Source organism: Leopardus geoffroyi, chromosome X (genome assembly GCF_018350155.1).
Source record: "Leopardus geoffroyi isolate Oge1 chromosome X, O.geoffroyi_Oge1_pat1.0, whole genome shotgun sequence".
In the NCBI taxonomy this organism is placed as follows: Eukaryota; Metazoa; Chordata; class Mammalia; order Carnivora; family Felidae; genus Leopardus; species Leopardus geoffroyi.
In genome coordinates this window covers 27,238,124-27,262,145 of record NC_059343.1, presented here as the reverse complement: position 1 = coordinate 27,262,145, position 24,022 = coordinate 27,238,124, and the positions used below count along the sequence as shown (strand labels likewise).

The 24,022-nt window shown below is 40.2% G+C and overlaps 1 protein-coding gene across 11 annotated transcripts in view; it reads left to right on the top strand.

The window, feature by feature from the left end:
- The window catches only part of DMD (dystrophin), a 2,127,700-nt gene that overhangs the window by 1,639,989 nt on the left and 463,689 nt on the right, over positions 1 to 24,022 (top strand). The window lies entirely within an intron of this gene.

Below are 24,022 nucleotides of genomic sequence, written 5' to 3'. Positions count from 1 at the left end.
ATCTGTGAACTGGCTCTTACCTCAGGTCATAGCTCTAAACTCAGCTTATTTTTTTTAATGTCTATTTATTTTGAGAGAGAGTACACAAGTGGGGAAGGGGCAGAGAGAGAAGAGAGAGAATCCCAAGTAGTGCTCGGACACCGGCTCGCACTCACGAACCGTGAGATCAAGACCTGAACCGAAATCAAGAGTCGGACCCTTAATCGACTGAGCCACCCAGGTGCCCCTAAATTCAGTTTCTTCTCTAAGCTCGTTTGTTTTACCCGTATCTCCTCCCCGACCCCCATCATAAAAATTCTCTTCTACTAAGCAAAACATTTCCGGAGAGACTAGTTTGATAAACTTTGAATCGTGCATCAGAGTGCACCTGTAAATTGATTAAGAGAGCTTAGATTTCTAATGCTATTTCGATTATTGAAATTTGGGGAATAGCTCTTTCACTGTGTTTCACAAAAAAATCTTGGCCCACTGGTTATTTCCAAAGGAAGAAGGAAGAATGCAATCTTAGTAACACAATTAGTATTCTGAATAAATTGGATTGTCATCTTTCTTGGGACATCTAAGAATAGAGAGGTAATCTGAGGATCCCTAATTCTAAGAAAAGGAAACCCTCTGTGTATTCATTTCTGTTGCTATAATTTGAACTGAGTTTTATGTTTTTTGTTTTTTGGTTTTTTTAATCTTTCTACTTCGGTGTCTAAAGAATGTGAAGCTTAATCTTGATGTTTTTCTTTTGCCTGGTTATGACTGCCTGCTGTTTTGGATATGTAAAACTTTTATATATATTATTTCCTTAGGGACTTTGATTAATCCATGAAATCTGTTGTAAGCACCTGCTAAGTGCTTAGCATGGTGTTAGGACTAACGTAAACATTATTACACAGATGCTTTTCAAACACAGTTCAAAGTATTAGGTTGTGTAATCAATTTAATGAGTATCAGTGCACATTTTATTGTGTGTTTTTTTTTTTACTTTTAGTTAATCTATTTTAACCCAAAACCCTCAGTTCATTCTTTTCTTCCACCCCTTACCTCTGATAACCACCAATCTGTTCTCTGTATCTGCGAGCTAATTTTGTTTTGTGTTTTAGATTTCACATATAAGAGAGATCGCATAGTATTTGTCTTTCTCTGTCAGATTTATTTTACTTAGCATTACAATTTTTAAATAGAAAGGATCAAAATTAACAGAATAGAATAGGAAATAACAGAGTCCATCAGTCATGAGTAAGGGTAGTATTGTTTTATGAAACTTTGATTTCAGCTGTGTGTGTGAGAGAGAGAAAGAAAGAGAGAGAGAGAGAGAATGAGAATATGCCCACTGAATACACTCAGAAGCCTCTATGTTAGAATATGATATCTGCCTTTGGAGTACTTATATTCCAGAGGTGAAAATACATCTGCTGAGGCAAATTATAGTAGCGTGATGAGTGGTATAGTACAGGAGCCAGACCAGGTCTAGGGAAAACAGATGATTAAGCTTAAGCCTTTCGGAGAGGCCATGAAACTCACATAGAACAGTGTTTTCCCATTCTCCTTCTATAATGGAGGAGATTTTTAAGAAATGCTACTTCCTTGGTTCCATCTCCTGGACATTCAAATTGGATTGATGGCGGCACGTCCTGTCCATGATTCTCATGTCTAGCCAACGTTGAAAAGTTCTGCTCAGAGAATGTTGGAAGAGTGTGTTAGGACTTAGCTACATACACAGAGTTGAAAAGAGAATTTTTGGCGGAGGCAATAGCGTGTTCAAAGTCCTGGACGTTGTGGCAGTTGGAGAATCGGAAGGTACTTCTGTATGACTGGGGTATAGTTGTAAGAATGGACATTGGAAAGGTCAGCTGGGGTTAAATTATGTAGAAAAACAGCAGGGTCCAGTAAATAGAGTATGGGCCTTATAGGCACAAAGACCACTTATCCTACCATTTGTTGCCTAACCTCTAAGTCTTAACTATATTTTTCTATACAAATTCACATGATTTTGTGAAGATTAAATAATAGGATGCATGTAAAATTCCCACTAGAGGGGCAGAGTGTTGGACTCTGAGGGCTCACTATGTGTAAGCTGCCTTTCTGTCCCTCTTGCCACCTACCTTTAAGAGTTTGGACTTGAGGGGCACCTGGGTGGCTCAGTTGGTTAAGCGCCCGACTTCAGCTCAGGTCGTGATCTCACGATTTGTGGGTTCGAGCCCCACGTCAGTCTCTGTGCTGACAGCTCAGAGCCTGGAGCCGGCTTCGGACTCTGTGTCTCCCTCTCCCTCTGCCCCTCCCCCGCTTGCCCTCTGTCTCTCAAAAAATAAACATTAAGAAAAATTTATTTAAATAGTTTGGACTTTATGGGAAGTCACGGCATAGTTTTAAGCAAGGAAGTAGAATAACCAGACTTAATTTTTTTTTTTTTTTAAATCAGTCTGGTAGTTGAGAGAATTAATTGGAAAGATATAGAACCTGTCCAGGAACATCAGAAAGTTCTTTCTGTACTAGTCCAAGTAAGAAATAATAAGCAAGGTGCTGAGGTTGAACAAATGAGACAGATGTGTGAGCTATTTGGAGGTAAAGTCAATATTCTCCTGTATGTTATGGGAAGCAGACGTGAGGAAGAATATGAGATATGATGAGGAGTCACTGACCGCTTACCACTTGGCATGACTGAGTGCCTTCATGGAGTCAGAGAATTCAAGAGGGGACGAAGTTGTGGGAAGAGAAGTCAAAAATGTGGTCAGTTTTGAGGTGTCCGTGAGTCACAGAGGTATAAATATCACCTCCTTTGAAGCAGTTGTGAATGTGCATCTAAAATTTCTGTCATCGTTACTTGAAGTTCTCAGTGGTCCATTCAGAAGGACACCTAAAGGTCACCAAAATACCACTTACTGTAGCCTAGAATTGGTATTAAGTGGTGCCATTTTCTATGTTCTTACAAGGGGCATGTCTATAGGGATGCTTTTAATGGTTTAACCTTGAAAAAAGGCAAAGAACTAGCAGCACTATGGTGTAAAACTCATACCTTGGGAAAAATAAAAGTTAATGGGCAATGTAACCAAGATCTTGAAAAACTTCCCACTAAGGAAATTCTGTAACTTCTCTTACGTGAACCTGGAAAATTTTATTTTTTTCCCTTTTATTCTCAGGTAGCTACTATAAAAAGGTCCTACATGTTTCCAGTACTGTGAATGGTAGGACTCAGGGACAGATTCAAGAGCCACATGCTTGTCGTCTTACTATATTCAGAACTGTATTATGTTCCAGGTTTGGACCCTGGAATCTCTGTAGATCACAGAGATCATCCCCCAAAATAGTGAAAGTAATTAAACTTTTAGTAGAAGAAGGAGTTAACGAGGACAAATGTTCAAGACTCGTGTTTTAGCTCCCATACAAAGGAAGACTAAATATAGGAAGTAAGAATTCATTTTGGTCTAACGATGAAAAAAGAATTTAATGCAACGAGTGTAGTCACTTGGCTGTAGGGGTTATAACATTCTGGACCATGTTACCATGGTCTCCTATGTATGTTAACATGTTACTTGAATGTACTGCAAACGTTAGAACCTACTTCTCTGGATATTGCCATTGCAGTTAGCTATTATCTACAATGGTATAAGGACAGCGCTCACTTGAATAACTTGGTAATTCACTTATGGGATCCTCTAATTTCATATATACAAACCAAAAGAAAGACCCACATAGGAAAGGGGACCCTGTGCGTCTGTGCATACTGAAAAGTCAATTTTGATAGCCCCTAATAACCGCTGCCTTTTATTCCTCGCAGAGCTTTGGTGAGGCTCTTAAAAGGTCATAAATAGAAGAGCTCTTCAAAAAAGCTTTCTTCAAGCGAAAGATCCTTATTCATGATAGGAATTACCATTAGACAAAAGTCAAACTGCATATATAAAACTAATATTGTACGCTTTACAATCAGTGAATCAAATTTATATTAATTAATGAGAATAATCAGAGCTAAATTTTTCTTTGTTTGTAACTGACAAGGCACTTTTACTTTCATTTGCTCATATCCTCACTGCAAATCTCTGCTTTGGCACTATTATCATTTTTATTTTCAATTGAGGAGGGTAAAATTAAAGAGGTTCAATAACGTAGCTCTCGCAAATTAACTCATTTGAGTTTTATCACACCAGATTAGGAGGGAAATAATTAAAAATAAAAGCCTATGAAATAAATGTTTAGTTTTCTGGGATTGATAACATGACATATTTATCTAATTATTAGGGTAGATAATAATAGTAGCTCACTTTTTAAATTTTTTTTTAACGTTTATTTATTTTTGAGACAGAGAAAGAGCGTGAACGGGGGAGGGTCAGAGAGAGGGAGACACAGAATCTGAAACAGGCTCCAGGCTCTGAGCTGTCAGCACAGAGCCTGACATGGGGCTCGAACTCACGGACCGCGAGATCATGACCTGAGCCGAAGTCGGCCGCTGAACCGACTGAGCCACCCAGGCGCCCCAGTAGCTCACTTTTTTAAAAAAAAAATATGGTAAAACCTTGGTTTGCAAGCGTGCTTTGTTCTATAAACACGTTTGTAATTCAAAGCACTTGTATATCAAAGCAAATTTCAAGAACCTTTGGCTCGGTTGTGGTTATGTGATGTTCTGCATCGTGTACTACTTGTATGGCGAGACACCACTCGTTTATCAAGTTAAAATGTATTTGAAATGTTCGCTCATCTTGGGCGCCTGGATGGCTCAGTCGGTTAACCGTCGGACTTCAGCCCCGGTCATGATCTCGCGGTCCCTGGGTTCAAGCCCCACATGGGGCTCTGGGCTGACAGCTCAGAGCCCGGAGCCTGCTTCGAATTCTGTGTTTTCCTCCCTCTCTGCCCCTCCACCTCTCGTACTATCTCTCTCAAAAATAAATAAACATTAAACAAAATTTAAAAAGGAACGTTTGCTCATCTTGCAGAACACTCACAGAACAAGTTACTCGCCTTCCAAGGTTTTACTGTATTACTGTGTGCCAGGCAACGTACTGGGTGCTTTGCTTGTATAAGGTACTGTCATCTTACCCTTCTTACGGATGAAAGAAAATCAAAGCTTTGAGAGGTGGGGTGACTTCTGCTAAGGTCACACCGCTCCATACAGAGGAGTCAGCTCTTGGACCCTAAGCTTGACCTTCTGTACCTTCAACTCATCTTATTCCCCTACCCGCTACTCTAAAGTGACTCAGCCTTCCAGGCAAACACCCAGGGTAACCAAAAGCATGTCTCAAATCTTTCACTTACCTGCCCTAGAAATCTCTGGATAGTTTGTGATTGTTGCCCACTACAATTTTTGGGAAAATGTCTCATCTTTGGACTTTCTGGGATATCATATTCTGCTGATTTTCTCCTACCTCTCTCTACTCATTCTTCCGTCTTTCTTTACCTGAGGACTGACTCTGGGCTGTCTTTTCTGTCTTCCTTAATATCATTCTCACCATTCAATGGTGTCACTATTGAATTTCAATTCCAGTCCAGTTTTGAACCAAATAGACCTTTCTCCATCTCTTCACTTGCCTCACCTTCTAGTTCATTTTCAAGATCAATTTTGCCCCCTCCCCCAATCCTTTGCCCCCATTACTTTCCTTCCAGGTTCCTAACTACTACTCAAATTCATGCTTTTAGTACCATTACTGTTCTCCACTCCTTTCTGCCTATTGTGTTGCTCCAGTCCAACCTGGAGATTTTTTCTACCTTATTCACTTGTATATTCCCATCGCCCAAGACAGTACCCAGCACATGATAGGTGCTCAAGAAATAGTTGTCAGATGAATGAAAGAATATATGGTTCTTCTGTTCAAACACCTTTTATGACTTCTCAAACCCTTCAGAATATTCTGCACATTCCTCCACCTGGCCTTCTAGAATTGGCTCCCGACCTCGAATTCTAATCTTGTTTCTTATTTTTCCTCTCCACCCATCCTCGACTCTCACTAAAGTGCATAGCTAGCCAGCCTACTTTTCTTCTTTTGATGACCTTGTATCTTGTCCTGGGATTCCTTTTCCGCATCTCACTTTACCCTCATGCTATCTACTTTTCCAGGAAAGCTGTATTCACATCCTCCCTTCTTCCCTGAGTGCCCACGCTGGAAGACATCTTGTCTTCCTCTCAATTTCCATAAGAGTTTCTCCGCACTTGAAATGAAGTTTAGTGTTTTCTGTATTTTATCCGAGAGGCTGGAGAGGGTAGTTTTTAATAGGGTGGGCTTTGAAGCCTGACTGCCTGGGTTTAAATCTTGATTCTGATACTTACTGACCATGGACACATTTCTTGATTGCCCTCAGTTTATGCAGCTGTAAATCAGGGGTAATGATAGTGCCTGCCTCATCTCGTCAGGTTGTGATGGTGATGTGATTAATATGTGTGAAGTACATAAAACGGTATTGGATACGTAATAAGAAACCAGTAGACAGGGCTAGTGTTATTTTATCATTAGTATTATCAGGTGTATACATATCTGACTCTCTACCTAGATGTTTATGTGCCTTATACATATACATAACATATTTTATTAATAAACTTTTGTATTGTTTATTTCACTGTAGAATCTTTCTAGGCACAATCTTCATTTGATGTGTTAGGAACTACTTAAGAAGAATGAATAGATCAATGAAGCTGTCTGAGGTACTGGCACATGTCTGTTGGAACTCTGATTTAATAAAACAAAACAGGGGCGTCTGGGTGGCTCAGTCGTTTTAAGCGTCCCACTCTTGTTTTCAGCTCAGGTCATGATCTCATGGTTCGTGGGTTCAACCCCATATCGGGCTCTGTGCTGACAGTACGGAGACTTCTTGGGATTCTGTCTCCCTCTTTCTCTGCCCTTCCCCTGTTTGGTCGTTCCTTCTCTCTCCCTCCCTCTCCCTCTCTCTCTCTCTCTCTCTCTTTCTCCCTCTATCTCAAAAATAAATAAACATTAAAAAAATTAAAAAATTAAAATGAAATAAAAAACAAAAGAAACAAAAAGCTTTGTCTTCCCTAACCAAGAACAGGTTAATAACCTTCGACAGATTTTAGTTCTTAAGTGTCAATGCTGACATGTTTGAAAAACTAAATTTTTCAGTTACAAACCTCAACATCCCCATTCTTGAAAATAAACATATTACACTGAAAATTAAAAGGAGATATTTGATCTTTCATCGTGCCCTCCTTGAAGGAAAAACATTGGCTGACATGCCCTTCTCTTTGAATCAGACACCGGGTGTTAAGACTCCCGGAAATACACGTCAATAAAAGCAGTTTGTTTTTTTCCCCCGTCTGACATCGGAAGCCACATCAATGGCTTTATAGCTATGTTAATAAAATTAATAAAGTTGTTTTAAATGTAACCTATGAGGCAGTGGCACTGAAAACAGAATGCTGGGACTCTTCACTTACTTTCTTTGATCTCCATAGGAACTTAGACAAGATCTCTATAATTTCAGGCCTTCTTTGCCAAACAAGAATAGCAAAAAAGGTCCAGAAAAGTTTCAGCACAGGAAAAGTCAAAGAATTTCATGTCACTTTCTCTTCCTTCCTTCTTCCAACCTTGAAGGTTTTTTGTTTGCTTGTTTCTTTCTTTCTCCTTGAGGGTTAGTGGTCTTTAACAGGAGACTTTCTAGTCAAAAACAAAACAAAAACAAAAACCAACAAACAAAAAAACAATACTCCTCCGTGTGGTGGGTAGCGATACCCCCACTTGTGGGTGGAAAATTCTAGAAGCGTGCATTGGGGAGATCAAATAAAAGGATGTTCGGTCTTGTATTTACAAATTATTTTTGAAACGAACTTTGTTAGCGTCTCTCTCGTGTCTTTCATAATTCTGATAATAAAACATTTCAGTTATTAGTCAACGATGAGTAGTATTCAAAATAATTTAGGTTATCCGTGTGTGATTTTCACTCCACATGAGGTCCATTTGCAGTTTACATGGTTTTCTAAATTACAGTAAAATAAAATGTCAAAAAGTTCCCATCTTTTTTCATTTTTAACGGCATCAATCTTTGAAGAAAGGTTATTGAGCAAAGGTCTATGCATAAATCAGCCATTCCCCATAGAGGTAAAAGAAGCCATTACACCTGGTTATGAAAGAGAGTTTCATGAATGTGAGAGAAATAAATCATTCCCACTGGAGATCATATTAGTCAAGATGGAAGAGTATCTATTTCCTGATAGGGAGAAAGCAACAAATTACTTTTGTTTGCTCCTGCGTCCATGGCTGTCCTTGAGAGGTCTATTAGCAACTTGACTATTCAATATTATTATTATTATGACTTAACAATGATCTGAGTCTTTATAAATGTAATCTTTAAGTTCTCTAAAGGTTTTCGTTTCTCCTTTCTAATTTCGATTCACCCCCAACACCTTTTAAAATATATTATTCCTTGGGAGTTACAGAAAAAGTTATTGTCTGCAGAAAGCAGCATTTCACCTCCTCTCAAGAGCTGACCACATTTCACTTCAATCCTTTGCTCTCAATTCAACAATTCAATATTGGATTCAGTTCAAGGCTATGGCCCCAAATAGAATGAGACCTGGATATTTATGAACTGCTTGACCAGGCATTCTTCCCAATGATTTACTCCATAAATTCTATTTTTAGTTTTTACAGTAGTTTCACCAATGGCTGGAAAAGTGTCGTATGTTGCAGTTTTGAAACCTGGAATGAGCACGAGTAGTATTTTTATTGGCTGGGGGAAAGTGTCGACATTTTCTGTTTTAGAGTAGAAAACCATGGTCGTTGTTTGGATGCAGCCATGGAGCTGATTAGACAACTCTAAATTCCTTTCCCACCCGTGACCTCAAAGAAATTTTTATATTCGTGTAATGTATACACTTGGTAGAAGGTTTGAGGATCCAAAGGTTGATAAGAGCTGGACTTGGCCCCCAAGCGGACTGGATAGCGGAGAGACTAGGGGCAGGACAACAGGGAGATCTAGTCGAGGAGATCAGGGATAATTAAGGTGAGTACAGAGTCCTTTGGTCTCCCAGAGGAGGGGTACCCCCTGCATACGTTATGGGGAGGACCAGGGTAGGTGTTCTGGTGACCCTTTGCATCACAAATCAGCCCCAACCTTAATGGCTTAGAAGAGTTTTGCACGTGAATCTGCCACCCAAGCAAGGTCAGGGGGCACTGTTGGCCTCTGCTTCTCGCGATATCAGCTGGGGCAGGCCGACTGGCCGCTGGAGGGTCAACTTGCAGGTGGGCTCACTCACATGCTTGGCAAAAAGGTGCTGGCTGTCAGTGTCCCTTCACGTGGGCCTCTCCATGGGGCAGTTTGGGCTCTTTTACAGCGTAATGGCTGAGTCCCGAGGGACTGGGAGCTGAGGCTGCCAGTTTCCCGAGGCCGGGGGCAGAAACCAGCATAGATTTAGGTCTGTCATATTCGTTTGGCCAAGCCATCACAGAGACCAGTTCGAGGGGATGGGACGTCCAGTCCACCTTTCCATGGAAAAGTGTCAGAAAGTCTTGGCGTCATGTTTTAAAGCTGCCGCAGAAAGCCTCTTGTAAAAGACACTGAGCTGAATATTAAATAGCCAGTAAGCATTGTCCGGGTCAAAAGAAGACGTTCTCTTTGGCCGGAATGCCCTCTCTCTCCTGCCCTCCCTGGCTAAGTCCTACTTCAAGCCTCGCTCAAACCAGCTTCTCTCGGAAGCATTATCTGGCCTCGCCCCAGGGTCAGAAATTGGATATAGACCAGGGGACTGATGTTTTTAAAAATTTAGGCTTTTCTTCCCTACAACAGAACGTATCTCAGATAACTTCCCTTCTGACTTGAAAGCTGTAAAATACTCCTGGCAGTAACTCTCTGAAATAAAAATAAATCTCAAGTGCAATAAAGTATTTCTCAAATAGCAGTGGAAATGTGTACCTTTTACCTATTTGCTTTCTCTACTCTGTGCCCCAAGGTATGTTAATAGTTTCGGGTCTCACGGACACCACTGTATACCAATTAATTTATAGGATATACCTGTTAATAACCTTGTCTGCGTAGTTCTTCTCGCTCATCTGGGCCCTCTTAGTGCATCTGTCTGTCTCTGTCTTTCTTTCTCTCTCTCTCTCTCTCTCTCTCTCTCTGTCTCGTTTCTCATTCCTTTTTCTTTTCAAGTGACTTTCCAACTAGGCAGAAAATGCATTTCACGTCTCTGTGCCTGCCTCCAGGCTCTATCTGTTTCACTCACCGAGGACTGCCCTTCCTGAATGCTTTCTCTCATCTAGCAGCTGTCTGTGGAACTTGGACAAGTGATTGAACCTCATTTCTTAAAGGGCCAGAGCACTGTCTTGAGCAAGCGCTTCAAAGGATTCAGCAAATCACTACATTAACTAATACAGATAAATCTTGAAGGCATTATGCTAAGTGAAATAAGGCAGGCCCAGAAGGATGGTACTGTTTAATTCCACTTTTATGAGGTACCTACAACAGTCAAACTCATAGAGAAAGAGAATCGAATAGTAGTTACCAGGGGTTGGGAGGGGGCGATGAGGGGAGTTGGGACTTATTCTTTCACGGGTACAGAATCTCAGTTTGAAAAGATGAAAAAACATTCTGGAGATACGTGGTGGTGATGGCTGTATAACAGTGTAAATGTGCTTAATGCTACTGAACTGTATATTTAAACATCATGAAAACAGTGAATTTTATGTCTTTCTGTCACAATAAAAAAATAAGCTGACAGATTTTTGAGAGAGTATAGTGTCTTACCTTGCAGGTCAAGAGATGGGGTTCTTTTTTAAGATTTTATTTTTTAAAAGTTTATGTATTTATTTTGAGAGAGAGAGAGAGCATGCGAGCGCGAGAGCAGGGCAGGGACAGAGGGAGAGGGAGAGAGAGAGAATCCCAAGTAGGGTCCACGCTATCCACGCAGAGCCCTCCAAGGGGCTAGATCTCAGGAACCTTGAGATCTTGACCTGAGCCGAAATCAAGAGTTAGCTGCTTAACTGTCTAAGCCACCCACGTGCCCCCAAGATTTTATTTTCAAGTACTCTCTACACCCAGGGTGGGGCTCGAACTCACAATCCCAAGATCAAGAGTCACATGCTCTCCCGACTGAGCCAGCCAGGCACCCCAAGAGATGTGGGTTCTGTTCCTGACTACTAACCGGTGTGATATTGGGGACATTAGTGGTGTCGTGGATCTCAGGTTTATCTTCTAGAAAATGGTGAAGCTAGACAAAGAAATGTTCCTCCAAGTTCACATCCAAACTGCGCCATCTTTACTTGGAAAGCTTATTAAAAATGCAGTGTCGGAACCTGGCTCTCTAGGGATGAGCCAGGGAATCTGCATATTTAAAGAGCCCCCAGGTGGTTCTTTTGCCCATTTAAATTTGAGAACCTCTGGGCCAGATGCTTGCTTAAGGCCATTTCAGCTCTGAAGTTTGACAAATTTTTATTCTGCAAGGCAGATTCTCTGTGCTCATGCAGGAGAAGGAAATGAAGAAAATACTAGACTGTGCTTGTGTTGGAGAATTTTTCATTTGGTATCTTCATCTTCAATGCCTAGCCCGTCAGGAATAGTATTGTTTATTCCTCCCACTGTTTTGGAGAGGCATGGGGAAAAAGATAAGCCAGATGGTACCGAAGAAGATTTACATTACCATTTTCTTTCTTTTTCCCTTCGCATATTATATAAAACTGCCCATGCCTCCACGTGAGCCATGATCATTAATTTAATGTTACGATCTAATGGCTCATGACATTAAATTATAACTTAGCCCAACATGACCAAATTACAGTATTAGAAGGAAAGTTTCCTTTCTCAGGTTGATTCCTGTTCCTTAAACCAATTGTATTATTGGCTAATTTTTTCATAATTATGTCTCAGCCTTAATTCAAAGAATCTCCTCTCTTTCATAGAAATGCATTTGCTAAACGAGACCCAGGTTGTAATCATTTCCTCAAAATTAACGTTAAGAAAAGGAAAAAAAAAAAGTTTTGCTTTTCTTTGGGGGTGTGCGTGCGTGTGTTCACAGTACTGAAATAGATTCTGTCTGGGACTAGATATAAGGTAAATAGTGAAGGAGGGTAGTCTGACAGTTGTCACATACACTTGATGCTGAATGAATTACATAAGTATTCTTAGAAAGGCATAACCCTTCAGCTGTATTTTACTAACCAAGCAGTAAGGCGCTAACCACATTTGTCTTGAATAAGTAATCTTACATCCATAACTTTATATTTGTTTTCTTTTTGTAAACGGGCTCAAGCAATAAAGTTCATCATCCTTGGTTCATCCAAGAAGAAAATTTTATTCTGACCAAGTTTTTGTTGTTTTGCGTATTTGAACTTCATTCCTTGAATTTATTTTTTTGCATATAAAATATTTCGCGTTATGAACGTGGTTAAAATTGAAAACAGTTGATTTAACAGAGAGAAAGAGAGAACAAGCAAGGAAAACACACACATCACACACTCTCCTCTTTTTTATAAAGTCTGTCAAGCCAAGGGAGAAAGGCCTAGTAAAACAAAGGAAAATGAAATATGGTAGAAAGTTCTCCTGCTGCTTCGCCAAACGGGATACCAAGAAGTGCGAGATAAGCTGTGGCAGAATTTAGGCTCACTAAAACTTAAGCAATTGACCTGCCATGTAAAAATCTCAAAGTGAGTTCACGTGGATGCATAGGAGTTGAAATCCAATAGTATATGCCACCGCGATCATGCAAGAATTACACATAGGAAGCAAATCAGTCCTCTAATGGAGAAGCCAAATTGAAATGAGTTCTCTGAGCAGATTGGCAAACCCATTCTTCTCCTTTTCTGTTTACAAAAATGGAACACTACCAGAAAAACAAAAATTCGTAAGACAAGATGAAAAAAAATTGGAATTCAAGGGGAAAGACAGAATACACATGCATGCACGTGCACACGCGGTGATGAGAGAGTAGTCTGCCCGCATGGTGTAAATGATGGAGAAGTCCCTTTGTTGCGAGCCATCTCACAGGAAGTGACTAGTTCTCATGATGTGAGATATTGTGTCTTATATGGTATTGGAAAAGAAAATAAATTTACCCACGATCCTTAAGGGTGGTGTTGTAGTATTATTCCCATACGATATCTTCTCTTCAACAGATAACTCCAGAGTTAGGTAAGACAGGACTTGTGACTCAAATCGCATGCTCCAATCCCTGTACTAGAAATTGCATCAATCTGTCTGGACTCACAGAGCGCTGCTAGAGAATGGCACCAAGTGAAAGATGTGTTTGAATTCTTTATACAAGAAACTAAAAGAAGAAGAAGAAAAAGAGGAGGAGGAGAAGGAGGAAGAAGATGAAGAAGAAGAAGAAGAAGAACAACAACAACAACAACAACAACTATTTATTTCTTAAATCTAGTAACAGATTTATCACTGAGGATGGTGATGATGATGTTGATGATGATGATAGGAATAATACAGAGCAGGAAAATGTGTGGCAACATTCACACCCTGAAGAATTAAGTCAGAGATCTCAATAAATACACTGCATTCTCATTTTCTGCAATGTATTATCTACTTTAAAGAAACAGTTCAAGAATTGTACTAGACTGAATGGGGACTCTGGTTCTTCTTCCCATTCTGCAGTCCCAACCTTGACATTGCCGCCTTGTGGATGATGGAGTGTACCTCCCCACCCCTAGCTTTGGGGCTTAGCCATGTGATTTGCTTTAGCAGACAGCGGGTGAGCAGAAGTGACCTCATGCTAGTTTGAAGCCTAGGCCTTGAGAGCCCTTTACATTTCCCTCTTTGTGCCTCTACCACACGTACTAGAAGAAACTGCCCCATCTAGGCGGCTCATCTCGGAAAGAGGAGGATAGACACGTTGGGTGGGGCTGCAGTAGCCACGCCCTTCCGGGAGAGTAGACGATTGTGGTTTGAAACCCTAGGCGTCACTCAGCATTATTGTGATTGTAGCTCATTGACACAGCAAATAAATTTGTTTTTCCTGAAGATCCATTGAAAATTCACAATATTGGCCATCTTTGGGATGAAAATATAAAGCCTATATTTTAATTTTAATGATTCACTGTTGAATAATTTTTTTAAACGTGAAGTCTTCCCTTATCTGGTGATGTCATTATATTAAGCTTATACATCATAAATACACTGTTTATTTCTGTTTATTTGTAAGCAGCATTGGTCATGGTTGGAAATGCCACCAACCTTGAGGGGATACACACATTTCTGTACTAAGTGGAAAAAAAAAAAGCCCTCCTTATAGAAAAGTATTGCATAACAATGTTTCATTTGAATACTTTATACATTCCCAGGAGAAAGTGTGTAATATTTGGTTTTGTGAGAGAGATAAAAATAATGAACATTACCATCTGGTTTAACCGTTGTGGTGATACAGAATCGTAGCTGTGTTAATTACCCTTGTGGTTTGTCTTTATAGAGATAATTATATGTGAAATTCCTTTCCAATTTGTTATGTAATGTTAGAAATACTTCCCAAAATTGACATGGATTCATTATGTTACCATCTTGTTGGCATAATCATTAACACTAAACCCATAGATCTATTGAATGTTTAAAAACTATAGTATTGAAAACAATATGATGAAAAGACATTTTGGAAATAATGCTTTTTGCATGCCTTTTGAATAATTGGATTGCTCAGTATTTCTTCATGTCTAGTTCCTGTAACTAAGTCATACCGTCTATTTAAAAATAGATGTCAGCTGAAGACAACCGGGCAATGGATGTGTCTCGACAACGATCTTTTTATATATTCAGATTTCCTTTATTATTAGACATGTCTGTTTGGTAAATTGGTGTTTCTTTACCTTTCTGGATTTAGGGAAATGACACAAGAAAATAACACTAATTTCCTCTGGCATTTTGGCCAAATCAAATTTAAGGCTTCCTGGAGACAATGTCTAATCAATTCGAAGAAACATTTGAAAAGATTCCTGTTAATGTATCTGCGAAACGAATTAGTGGCATACGCCGTTGGTAGGTGACTTAGGTACAATTGTAATTTTTTCGTAATCCCGGGAGAAGATGCAGTGCCTTCTAAAATGTCACAATGAGTGTGGTTATTCAAAATTCGGAGAGACTGATCCCCTGCAAAGCTTCCTGACGTCATTGTTCCTAGGGGAATTTTGTTCCAGTATTTATAGCAGCCGCAGCCGTACTATTTCGGTATTACTCCAGTCATAGGTATTACTGCGTTATTCACATACCTATATCGTGGTCTAAAGAATAAGCGGACCTCATATTCTAGAGAAAGCACGAGAAGAAATGAAATGAAGTTTGCCGTGGTTCTGGATATTCCACGTTACTGTTCGTGGGTTCTCAGAATTAACCGAGTAATGCCTTACTGGCTGCTCTCTGTTCCATGTCGTGAGTGTTATTCCTGTAGAAGACGAGTAGAGAGTGGGAAGAAAATGAAATCTGTCAATACTGTGAATATATAAATAATAAAAGGGGCAGGAGAACTGATTAATTCTGAATCATCTTTATAAAATGACTGGAATCAGGAAAATGCTCAGTCTGCACAGCTGATTGGGAAATGTATGCAATCTGTTGATCGGAATTCATTTGTGAATGCTCTCTTCCAGAGATTGATATGCCAGAGTTCTTAAAAACAGTTTGGCCCCACGAAAAAGGAAAACGACAGACCTGGGAGATGGCGATTTAAAATGGAAGGAAGTGTTTTCCCACCTTACCCACAACCTTCCAGCAAATAATTGATACAAATAAGTCAAAATGCAGTTTGGTTTCACAGCAGAGTTTCCAAATGCTTCCAATCAATATATACTTGTCATGTGGTAGGAAAAGAAAAAGCTAAATTCTTGGATCACCAAGTAGAAAATTTACTAAAACTAGATGGAAAGCTCTAGGTTTAGTTCGGGGATGCTATGACAAAAAACATATTCAGCATTGGTCTTTTAATCTTAGGTAGTATGTACGTATGATCTTATTTGTGTAACTAAAGCAACTGTGTTGTGACATTATATATTATAACAATATTATAATATGTATATTATATTATATTATATTATATTATATTATATTATATTATATTATATTATATATACAACAATAGAAGTCCTCTGAGCTAACTCAATAATAATCAGTCTGCATCGTGTGTTATTTACATCTCTTTGTGATTTGTAACCAAAGCAATGACAGCAACTTAGTAAGATCAATTTACAAACCTGTGTCATTCACAGAATTGTTAGTTTTGTCTGAGTGTTCTTCACTTAAATATTCTTAAGTTCCGGGGCACCTGGGTGGCTCAGTCGGCTAAATGTCTGACTTCAGCTCAGGTCACGATCTCGCGGCCAGTGAGTTCGAGCCCCGCATCGGGCTCTGTGCTGACAGCTCAGAGCCTGGAGCCTGTTTCGGATTCTGTGTCTCCCTCTCTCTCTGACCCACCCCGTTCATGCTCTATCTCTCTCTGTCTCAAAAATAAATAAACGTTAAAGAAATTTTAAAAAAAAAATCTTAAAAAAAAATTCTTAGGTTCCTTATACAAGCTACATACTTAGTTTTTTGTGTGTAAGGAATAGAATTTAAAACTTTGTTTTCTGAACATTTTTCTTCATAAAACCACATCATCAACATCCATTCTTGGCTGCTCCATTTAACTAGTAAAATACCTAATCTGTTTTCAAGGATTTGCCTCTTAACTATGGTGTAATGTTAAGACTAACTTATGACATGTATATTCTAAATAACATTAGGGTACTTAAATGGTCTGTGCCTGGAAATCCGATATTGATTGCTCGCTTTAAGATCGCAAGCGATCCATTCCATCCACATCCGTTTTAAAATGATTCATTTAGAGCAAGAGTTCCAGGAACTGTAATGTACTAGGCTATTGGTAAAGCCTAGCGAAATGATTCTATTTTTCAATCTCACAAAATGTCGTCCCTCCATATCCAAAAACTTAAAATTGAAGTTAGTATTCTACTTTCTCTTCTGTCTGGAAAAATATATTTTCCTAAGTATCAATTAAGCTAGGAATCTTCAAACCAAAAACTAAAAAAAAAAAAAAAAACAAACAGACAGAGGCCTGACAGGGCATGGTCAGAGAAGGAGTCAAGGTCTGCTCAGCAAACCCTCCCCGAGGGTTACAAGCTGCTAGGCGGGTTTAAACTTTTCCCAACCTGCACATAGGGGCCTAAGGTCCTTTGGCTGGAGAGGGTCTCCTCATTATTTCCTTGTTTCTGGCTACCAAGTTGTGTACTATTTCTCCTTTTTGAATAAAAATTTATTGAATATAGTCTAAATAAAGTATTCATTCTGCTTTACCATGTTAACTAACCTGAACATTGATGTATACCCCAAATGAGCAATTATAAAAAGCAGTTTTAGGGGCACCTAGGTGGCTTAGTTGGTTGAGCATCGACTTCAGTTCAGGTCATGATCTTGTGGTTCATGGGTTCGAGCCCCACGTTGGGCTCTGCACTGACAACTCGGAGCCTGGAGCGTGGAGCCTGCTTCGGATTCCGTGTCTCCCTCTCTCTGCCCTTCCCCTGCTCGCACTCTGTCTCTGTCTCTGTCTCTCTCTCTCAAAAAATAAATAAACGTTAAAAAAAAATTTTTTTTTCAACGTTTATTTATTTTTGGGACAGAGAGAGGCAGAGCATGAACGGGGGAGGGGCAGAGAGAGAGGGAGACACAGAATCGGAAACAGGCTCCAGGCTCTGAGCCATCAGCCCAGAGCCCGACGCGGGGCTCGAACCCACGGACCACGAGATCGTGACCTGGCCGAAGTCGGACGCTTAACCGACTGCGCCACCCAGGCGCCCCAAAAAATACTTTTTTAAAAACAGTTTTAGTCTTCTCATATAAATGCTTCCCTTAGAAGCAGTCTCCTGGGAAGTCCCTCAAATGAAACTTTTATCAATGACTACACATTAGCCCCACCTGCAGCCACCAGAGTCTGACAGGAACCAGAGTTCATGATGCCAAGTGGGCCTCAATTTCGCAACTCATTCTTTTTCCTGTATGGTCTTTTTAATTGCACTATTTCCTGCTAGTGAAAGCTATGACTGGTGAAGTATTCAAATGTTTAAACTTCAGAGAAAAAAATAAACCCATCACAACTCTTTTTTTTAATCTTTAGTATTTAAAATTCATATACCCACTCAGTACTTGAAGGGAATATATGCTGAGGAGTAGTTTGATTATAAGACTGTATAGAATATACACCTTCTGACCTATTGAAGGGACTCCCCCGACAAGGAAGATTTTTCCACTCCAGACTTGGGCAGACTACAGGATCCATAGATCATAGAATCACAGGGCTGAAAGAGAAATCTCAGAAATCATTAAATCAACTTATCAAATGAGGAAAATTAAGCCCGTGAGATACCCATTTTAAAACATATCATTCAGGGGCACCTGGGTGGCTCAGTCGGTTGAGTGTCCGACTTCCGCTCAGGTCATGATCTCCGAGTTCGTGAGTTCGAGCCCTGTGTCGGGCTCTGTGCTGACAGCTCAGAGCCTGGAGCCTGCTTTGGATCCTGTGTCCCCCCTCTCTCTGCCCCTCCCATGCTTATACTCTGTCTCTCTTTGTCTCTCAATAATAAATAAATGCTTAAAAAAATTTTTTTTAGAAAACCATCATTCTACGGGGCACCTGGGTGGCCCAGTCGGTTAAGCATCCAACTTCGGCTCAGGCCATGATCTCCTGGTTCGTGAGTTGGAGCCCCACTTTGGGCTCTGTGCTGACAGCTCAGAGCCTGGAGCCTGCTTTGGATTCTTTGTCTCCTTCTCTTTCTGCCCCTCCCCCACTCGCACTCTGTCTCTCTCTCAAAAATAAGTAAACATTTAAAAAATTTAAAACTGGGGCGCCTGGGTGGCTCAGTCGGTTCAGCGGCCGACTTCGGCTCAGGTCATGATCTCACGGTCTGTGAGTTGGAGCCCCGCGTCAGGCTCTGTGCTGACAGCTCAGAGCCTGGAGCCCGTTTCAGATTCTGTATCTCCCTCTCTCTGACCCTCCCCTGTTCATGCTCTGTCTCTCTCTGTCTCAAAAATAAATAAACGTTAAAAAATAAATAAATAAATAAATAAATAAATAAAATAAAATAAAAAATTTAAAACATAAAAATGAATTAATTAATTTAAAAATCCACATCATTCTACATCTTTACGATATTGAGTTGTCCAATCTAGGACTGTCGTAGATCCCTTTAGTTATTTAGATCTTCGTGAATGCCTCACGACAACGTATCAGACTTGTCTGTGTAGAGGCTTTGTACGTCCTTAGCATGATTTCCTTCCAAGAATTTCATATGTTTTAGTACCTTGACGGAAGTGAAATTTTGACATGTTGATGTTAAGAAATTATCTCACAGACTCCTCCCTTGGTCTCCCGTGCTCTTCCCATATAACTGCCAGGAAGCGGTCGTTCAAATTCAGAGACTACGTTAGAAGCAGAGGAAGCAGTTGGAGAGGCACATGAAATTGGAAAACTACCTGCAAAAACTTTTCAGTTCTCCTCACATTAGTTATGGTGGCTGGAGGTGAAATGGAGCCTTCGCCCATCAGCGGTAATCACGTGTAAGAAACAATCTGTAGATGACAAAACAACGGGAAACAGCCGGGCTCACCACACTTGGGAAACCTAACTGGTAGAAATGCCAAAAGCTACCTTATCGCTTCGTTGCCCCTTTGTAGATAAGAGGACTTACTCCATTTCTGTACGAGAAAGTTTGTTTGAGAATCCAGTTTTGTTTTAAGCTTGAGCTCAGGTATTCCAAAGACCGCAGAATTCACCGTCGTCATCATATCGCAACAGGCTTCTTTCAAATATTGCAGTCTAGAACAGTCTGCTTGACAACCTGGAAATGCAACCTAGTGAGTTCAACTTGATTAGTATTTTGCCTTCTTATTTCCAGTCCTGGACCTCAGCCAATCATTGCTACCCGATTTTGGTAACTGGCATGAACATGAACTTTATGAAACTTCGATAATTTTTAATCATTTGGTCTTCCTTTTTTGCCCTTACTGGCTGGACATCAATTCAGCAGAACTTTCCTGGGTCGTATTGCTTATAAGCCACATTTCAGTTTATAGTATGTGTCAGTTAATTTTGCTACATGATAAGCAAATAATTTCCGTGGCTGATAACAGAGGCTTACTTAGTAACGGATCGGCAGTTTAGTGGAGTTTGGCTGATCTTGGCGAGGCTTGGCTTGACTTTGCTTATCTCCAGGCTGCAGAACAAGTCTGAGTCTGCCGCCTGTGCCTCATTCTGAGACTCAGACCTAAGGGGCACACATGGCCAACACAACCAACACATTTCACGTGTCTGCTCTTACCACATTTGCTTCTCTTCCCCTGGCCGAAGCATGTCACATGGCCAAGCCCAAAGTCAAGGGATAGAGAAATACTTTCAACCTACATGAGGTCATGGCACAGGTGTGTATGTGTAATTCGACTAAGGATGTGCAAGAATTGAGGCCAATATTTCAATCTGCCATATAGTCGGTTGGAGACAAGCTCAAGAAGATAATCAAATGGAAGGCTGGTTAATATTTATGGACCTTATACCCCCTAGACAAGAAAGCAGGATCCCTCCTACTATGCTTGAGTTTCCTACCCCAGTCTTTCAAGTTAGAGTGAAGCCCAGAAACATCCATCAGGCAGGAACGAACGGCTCCTTCTTCAGGATTCAGCGTGTGAAATAAGCAGAATCTCATTATAGCGGTAGCCAAACAGCCATTTTCTTCAATTTCAGAATACAAATGTGGATGTGTTAATTTTCAATTAAGACTTCTAAACTTATTATCTGCTTGGCAGGCTCTTCTTTGTGTCAGTCATTACATCTGGCTATTAATGTTGGCTTTTGACCTAAATTTGAAAGGAACACCCAAACTTCAAGGGCCATGATAGCAGTAATTGTTCCAACCTGGTTGCCTCTGGTTAAGAAAATAAAAATTATACAATTGATCTTTTTGACCAAGACAAGCATGTCAAGAAAATGACTTCCTTTGATGAGCGGAAATGATAGAAGCTTCAAAAGTACCTTTAAAAAAACTGGGAAAACGGAGCGAGGGAATTGACCTCGAACAAAACAAAAACAAATAAACAAAGCACTCGTCAGCATTGCTGTCCCAGGAAGGATGATATCGGGAAATGATAGAGATCGTGGAAGTACATTGAATTATGAGGCATGAACGTGAAGGTGAAGGCATGAAATCTTCCTTTGTGAAGCAAGCAGCAATAAAGTTAAAAAGCTGATGGGTAAACTTCATCTAAGGCAATACAAGCCATTCTTATAATATGGCAGAGTACTTTTCTTTATATGTGGACCTGGAATATATTAAAATAAGCCAATTTGTGCCCATCAACACCTAATTTGAAGACTTTCATAGGAAGAAGTTCCCCAAAAGCATCATTCCACAAATTCCAAAAATTTTTCCTTTTTGTAAAGCACTACCAGTCTCAATACAAAGAAATTCATAATATTTTTATCCAGATCAGGTGGTTAATTGCTCCCCAGGGTATGTTTGTAGTATAGGTGTTGCGTCCAAAATATAACATTAAGAACAATATTTGGGCAAATTTATTTAATATCATCTTTTTCCTTTTTGCCTTAGAAACACTTGTTTGTTTGTAAATCACATTGTGTCAGTTTGATTGTTTTCATAAAACCATCTTGGGGGAATTGCTTACAAAGCTCTCCCAAGTTTGAAGAGACACAGGAGAAAATTTGTAACTGTAGCTCAGCCCCAACCGCAAAGAGTAACTGTAGGGCAATTTTTACGCTGATGATTCAGGAAGAAGTCATGTCCCCTGTCCCTTTACAGAGCTGGACTCTTCTTAATAGATTCCAGACCAGGGAAACCTACAGGTGGCCAGTGATCTTGGACAGGTGGATAACGGAATATAGAGGCCATGTCTGTGATCAGCCATATAAACCCTGTCTAAGTCTGATAACCGAGTGTAATTACCCGTGCATCAATGTGATATACTGTTAATGCATTAAACATTTATTTACAGTGTAATTATTATATAGCTGATACAGCACAGCCACACCATGGCAGCTGGTTTGGTGGTGGGAAATCAGTATAAACATAATCTTAACATGTCCTTATTTCATGCTCAATAATAACAACCAAGTTCTGTGTACCGCTTAGGGTTTACCAACCACTTTCATACCCATCGACACAAGGACTATGGTAACCCTGTGAAGTGTTGAATCCTTGTCTTGTTCCTTAGTGCCATCTGCTGCCCCTTTGTGTTCATGTGTCAATCAGGGTCCCAACAGGGGACCGACGGCACATTAGAAGGAGGGTGATTTGAGTGTCGATTTCCAAGTGCTACATACTGAGGAGTGGGCTGAGGGTAGGAAAGTCACAGAAGGGAGCGCAAGACCCCAGGGCTAGCTGAAGCAGAGCCATCACTTTCTCCTAGGCCTGCAAAGTTTAGGGAGGAGGGGAGGTTTCTGAGAACAAAGAGAAAGATCACGTAGACCTTACTGCCTTCACAGGCTAAACCTGAGACTTGAATTGACAGCCAGGAAAGGAGACCAAAGGAATCAATATTCTGACTTCAGTCTCTTCCTGGTTCTTCTCTCCATTAGTCAAACCCAACCAGCAAACTAGAGGACATAGGAGCCCACGGATGTAATCCTGCAAGTCAGCCCCTTGGACAGTACAGGAAGGGGGCTAAGTGGATCTGGAGGGACAAGGAGAACCCAGCTGGCACATCTGGTTTTATGCATTTTTTTCTGGATGATACAAAAAATTTAGAGAAATGTAATAAGGGATCTATTTTTTAATCATCTCAGCGATGTAATAATAATACTTTCTTTAAGTACGTAGCTCTCCTGAATTGGTTCGGAAATGTAACTCTGCTGCTCTCGTTTCTGTTTATATTCATTTAATAGATTGATATTCATCAATCAATGGAATACCCACCATCTGCTATTTAGTCACTGTGCTATTTGCAAAATAGGGAATAAACCTGATTTCAAGGCTCATGTTCTAGTGCAGAAAAAAATGACCATATTTGATTGTGAAATGTTAAGAAATACACCACATGAGACCTGCTAATGAGTTAATAAGATCATGCAGAAATTGTTTATTATGAACCCATAATATTTTCAGTATTGCACTGAACAGAGATCACTGTCCTTAAACAAGTTAAAATCAGAATCAAATCACCTGCAGAATAACTCACTTCTAAACTTTAAGCTTCTTGAATGTTTTTTTTTTTTTTAATTCTAGTATAGTTAACATACGGTGTTATATTAGTCTCACTAAAAGGCAGCCTCCTGAATGGAAGAAGATATTTGCAAATGACATATCTGATAAAGGATTAGTGTCCAAAATCTATGAAGAACCTATACCACTCAACACCCAAAAAACAAATAACCCAATTACATAGTGGGCAGATGACATGAACAGACATTTCTCCAGAGAAGACGTCCAGATGGCCAACAGACACATGAAAAGATGCTCAACATCACTCATCATCAGGGAAATGCAAATCAAAACCAGAATGAGCTATCACCTCAAACCTGTCAGAATGGCTAAAATCAAAAATGGGAGGAACAACATGTGTCGACGAGTATGGGGAGAAAAGGGATCGCTTGTGCTCTGCTCTCTTGGTGGGAATGCAAACTAGTGCAGCCACTGTGGAAGTGTGGAGATTCCTCCAAAGATACAAAATAGAACTACCCTATGATCCGGTAATTTCACTACTGGGTATTTACCAAAAAACAAACAAACAAACAAAAACAAAAACAAAAAACCAGAAACACTAATTCAAAGGGATATATGCACGCCTATTTTTTTTTATTGTTTAATGTTTATTTATTTTTGAGAGAGACAGAAACAGAGCGTGAGCAGGGTAGGGGCAGAGAGAGGGAGACATAGAATCGGAAGCAGGCTCCAGGCTCTGAGCTGTCAGCACAGAGCCCGACGCGGGGCTCGAACTCCCAAACCACGAGATCGTGACCTGAGCTGAAGTCAGATGCTTAACCGAGTTAGCCACCCAGGCGCCCCTATGCACCCCTATTTTTACGGCAGCATTATTTACAATAGCCAAATTATAGAAACAGCCCAAGTGTCTATCGATAGATGAATGGATAAAGATGTGATATGTGCACGCAATT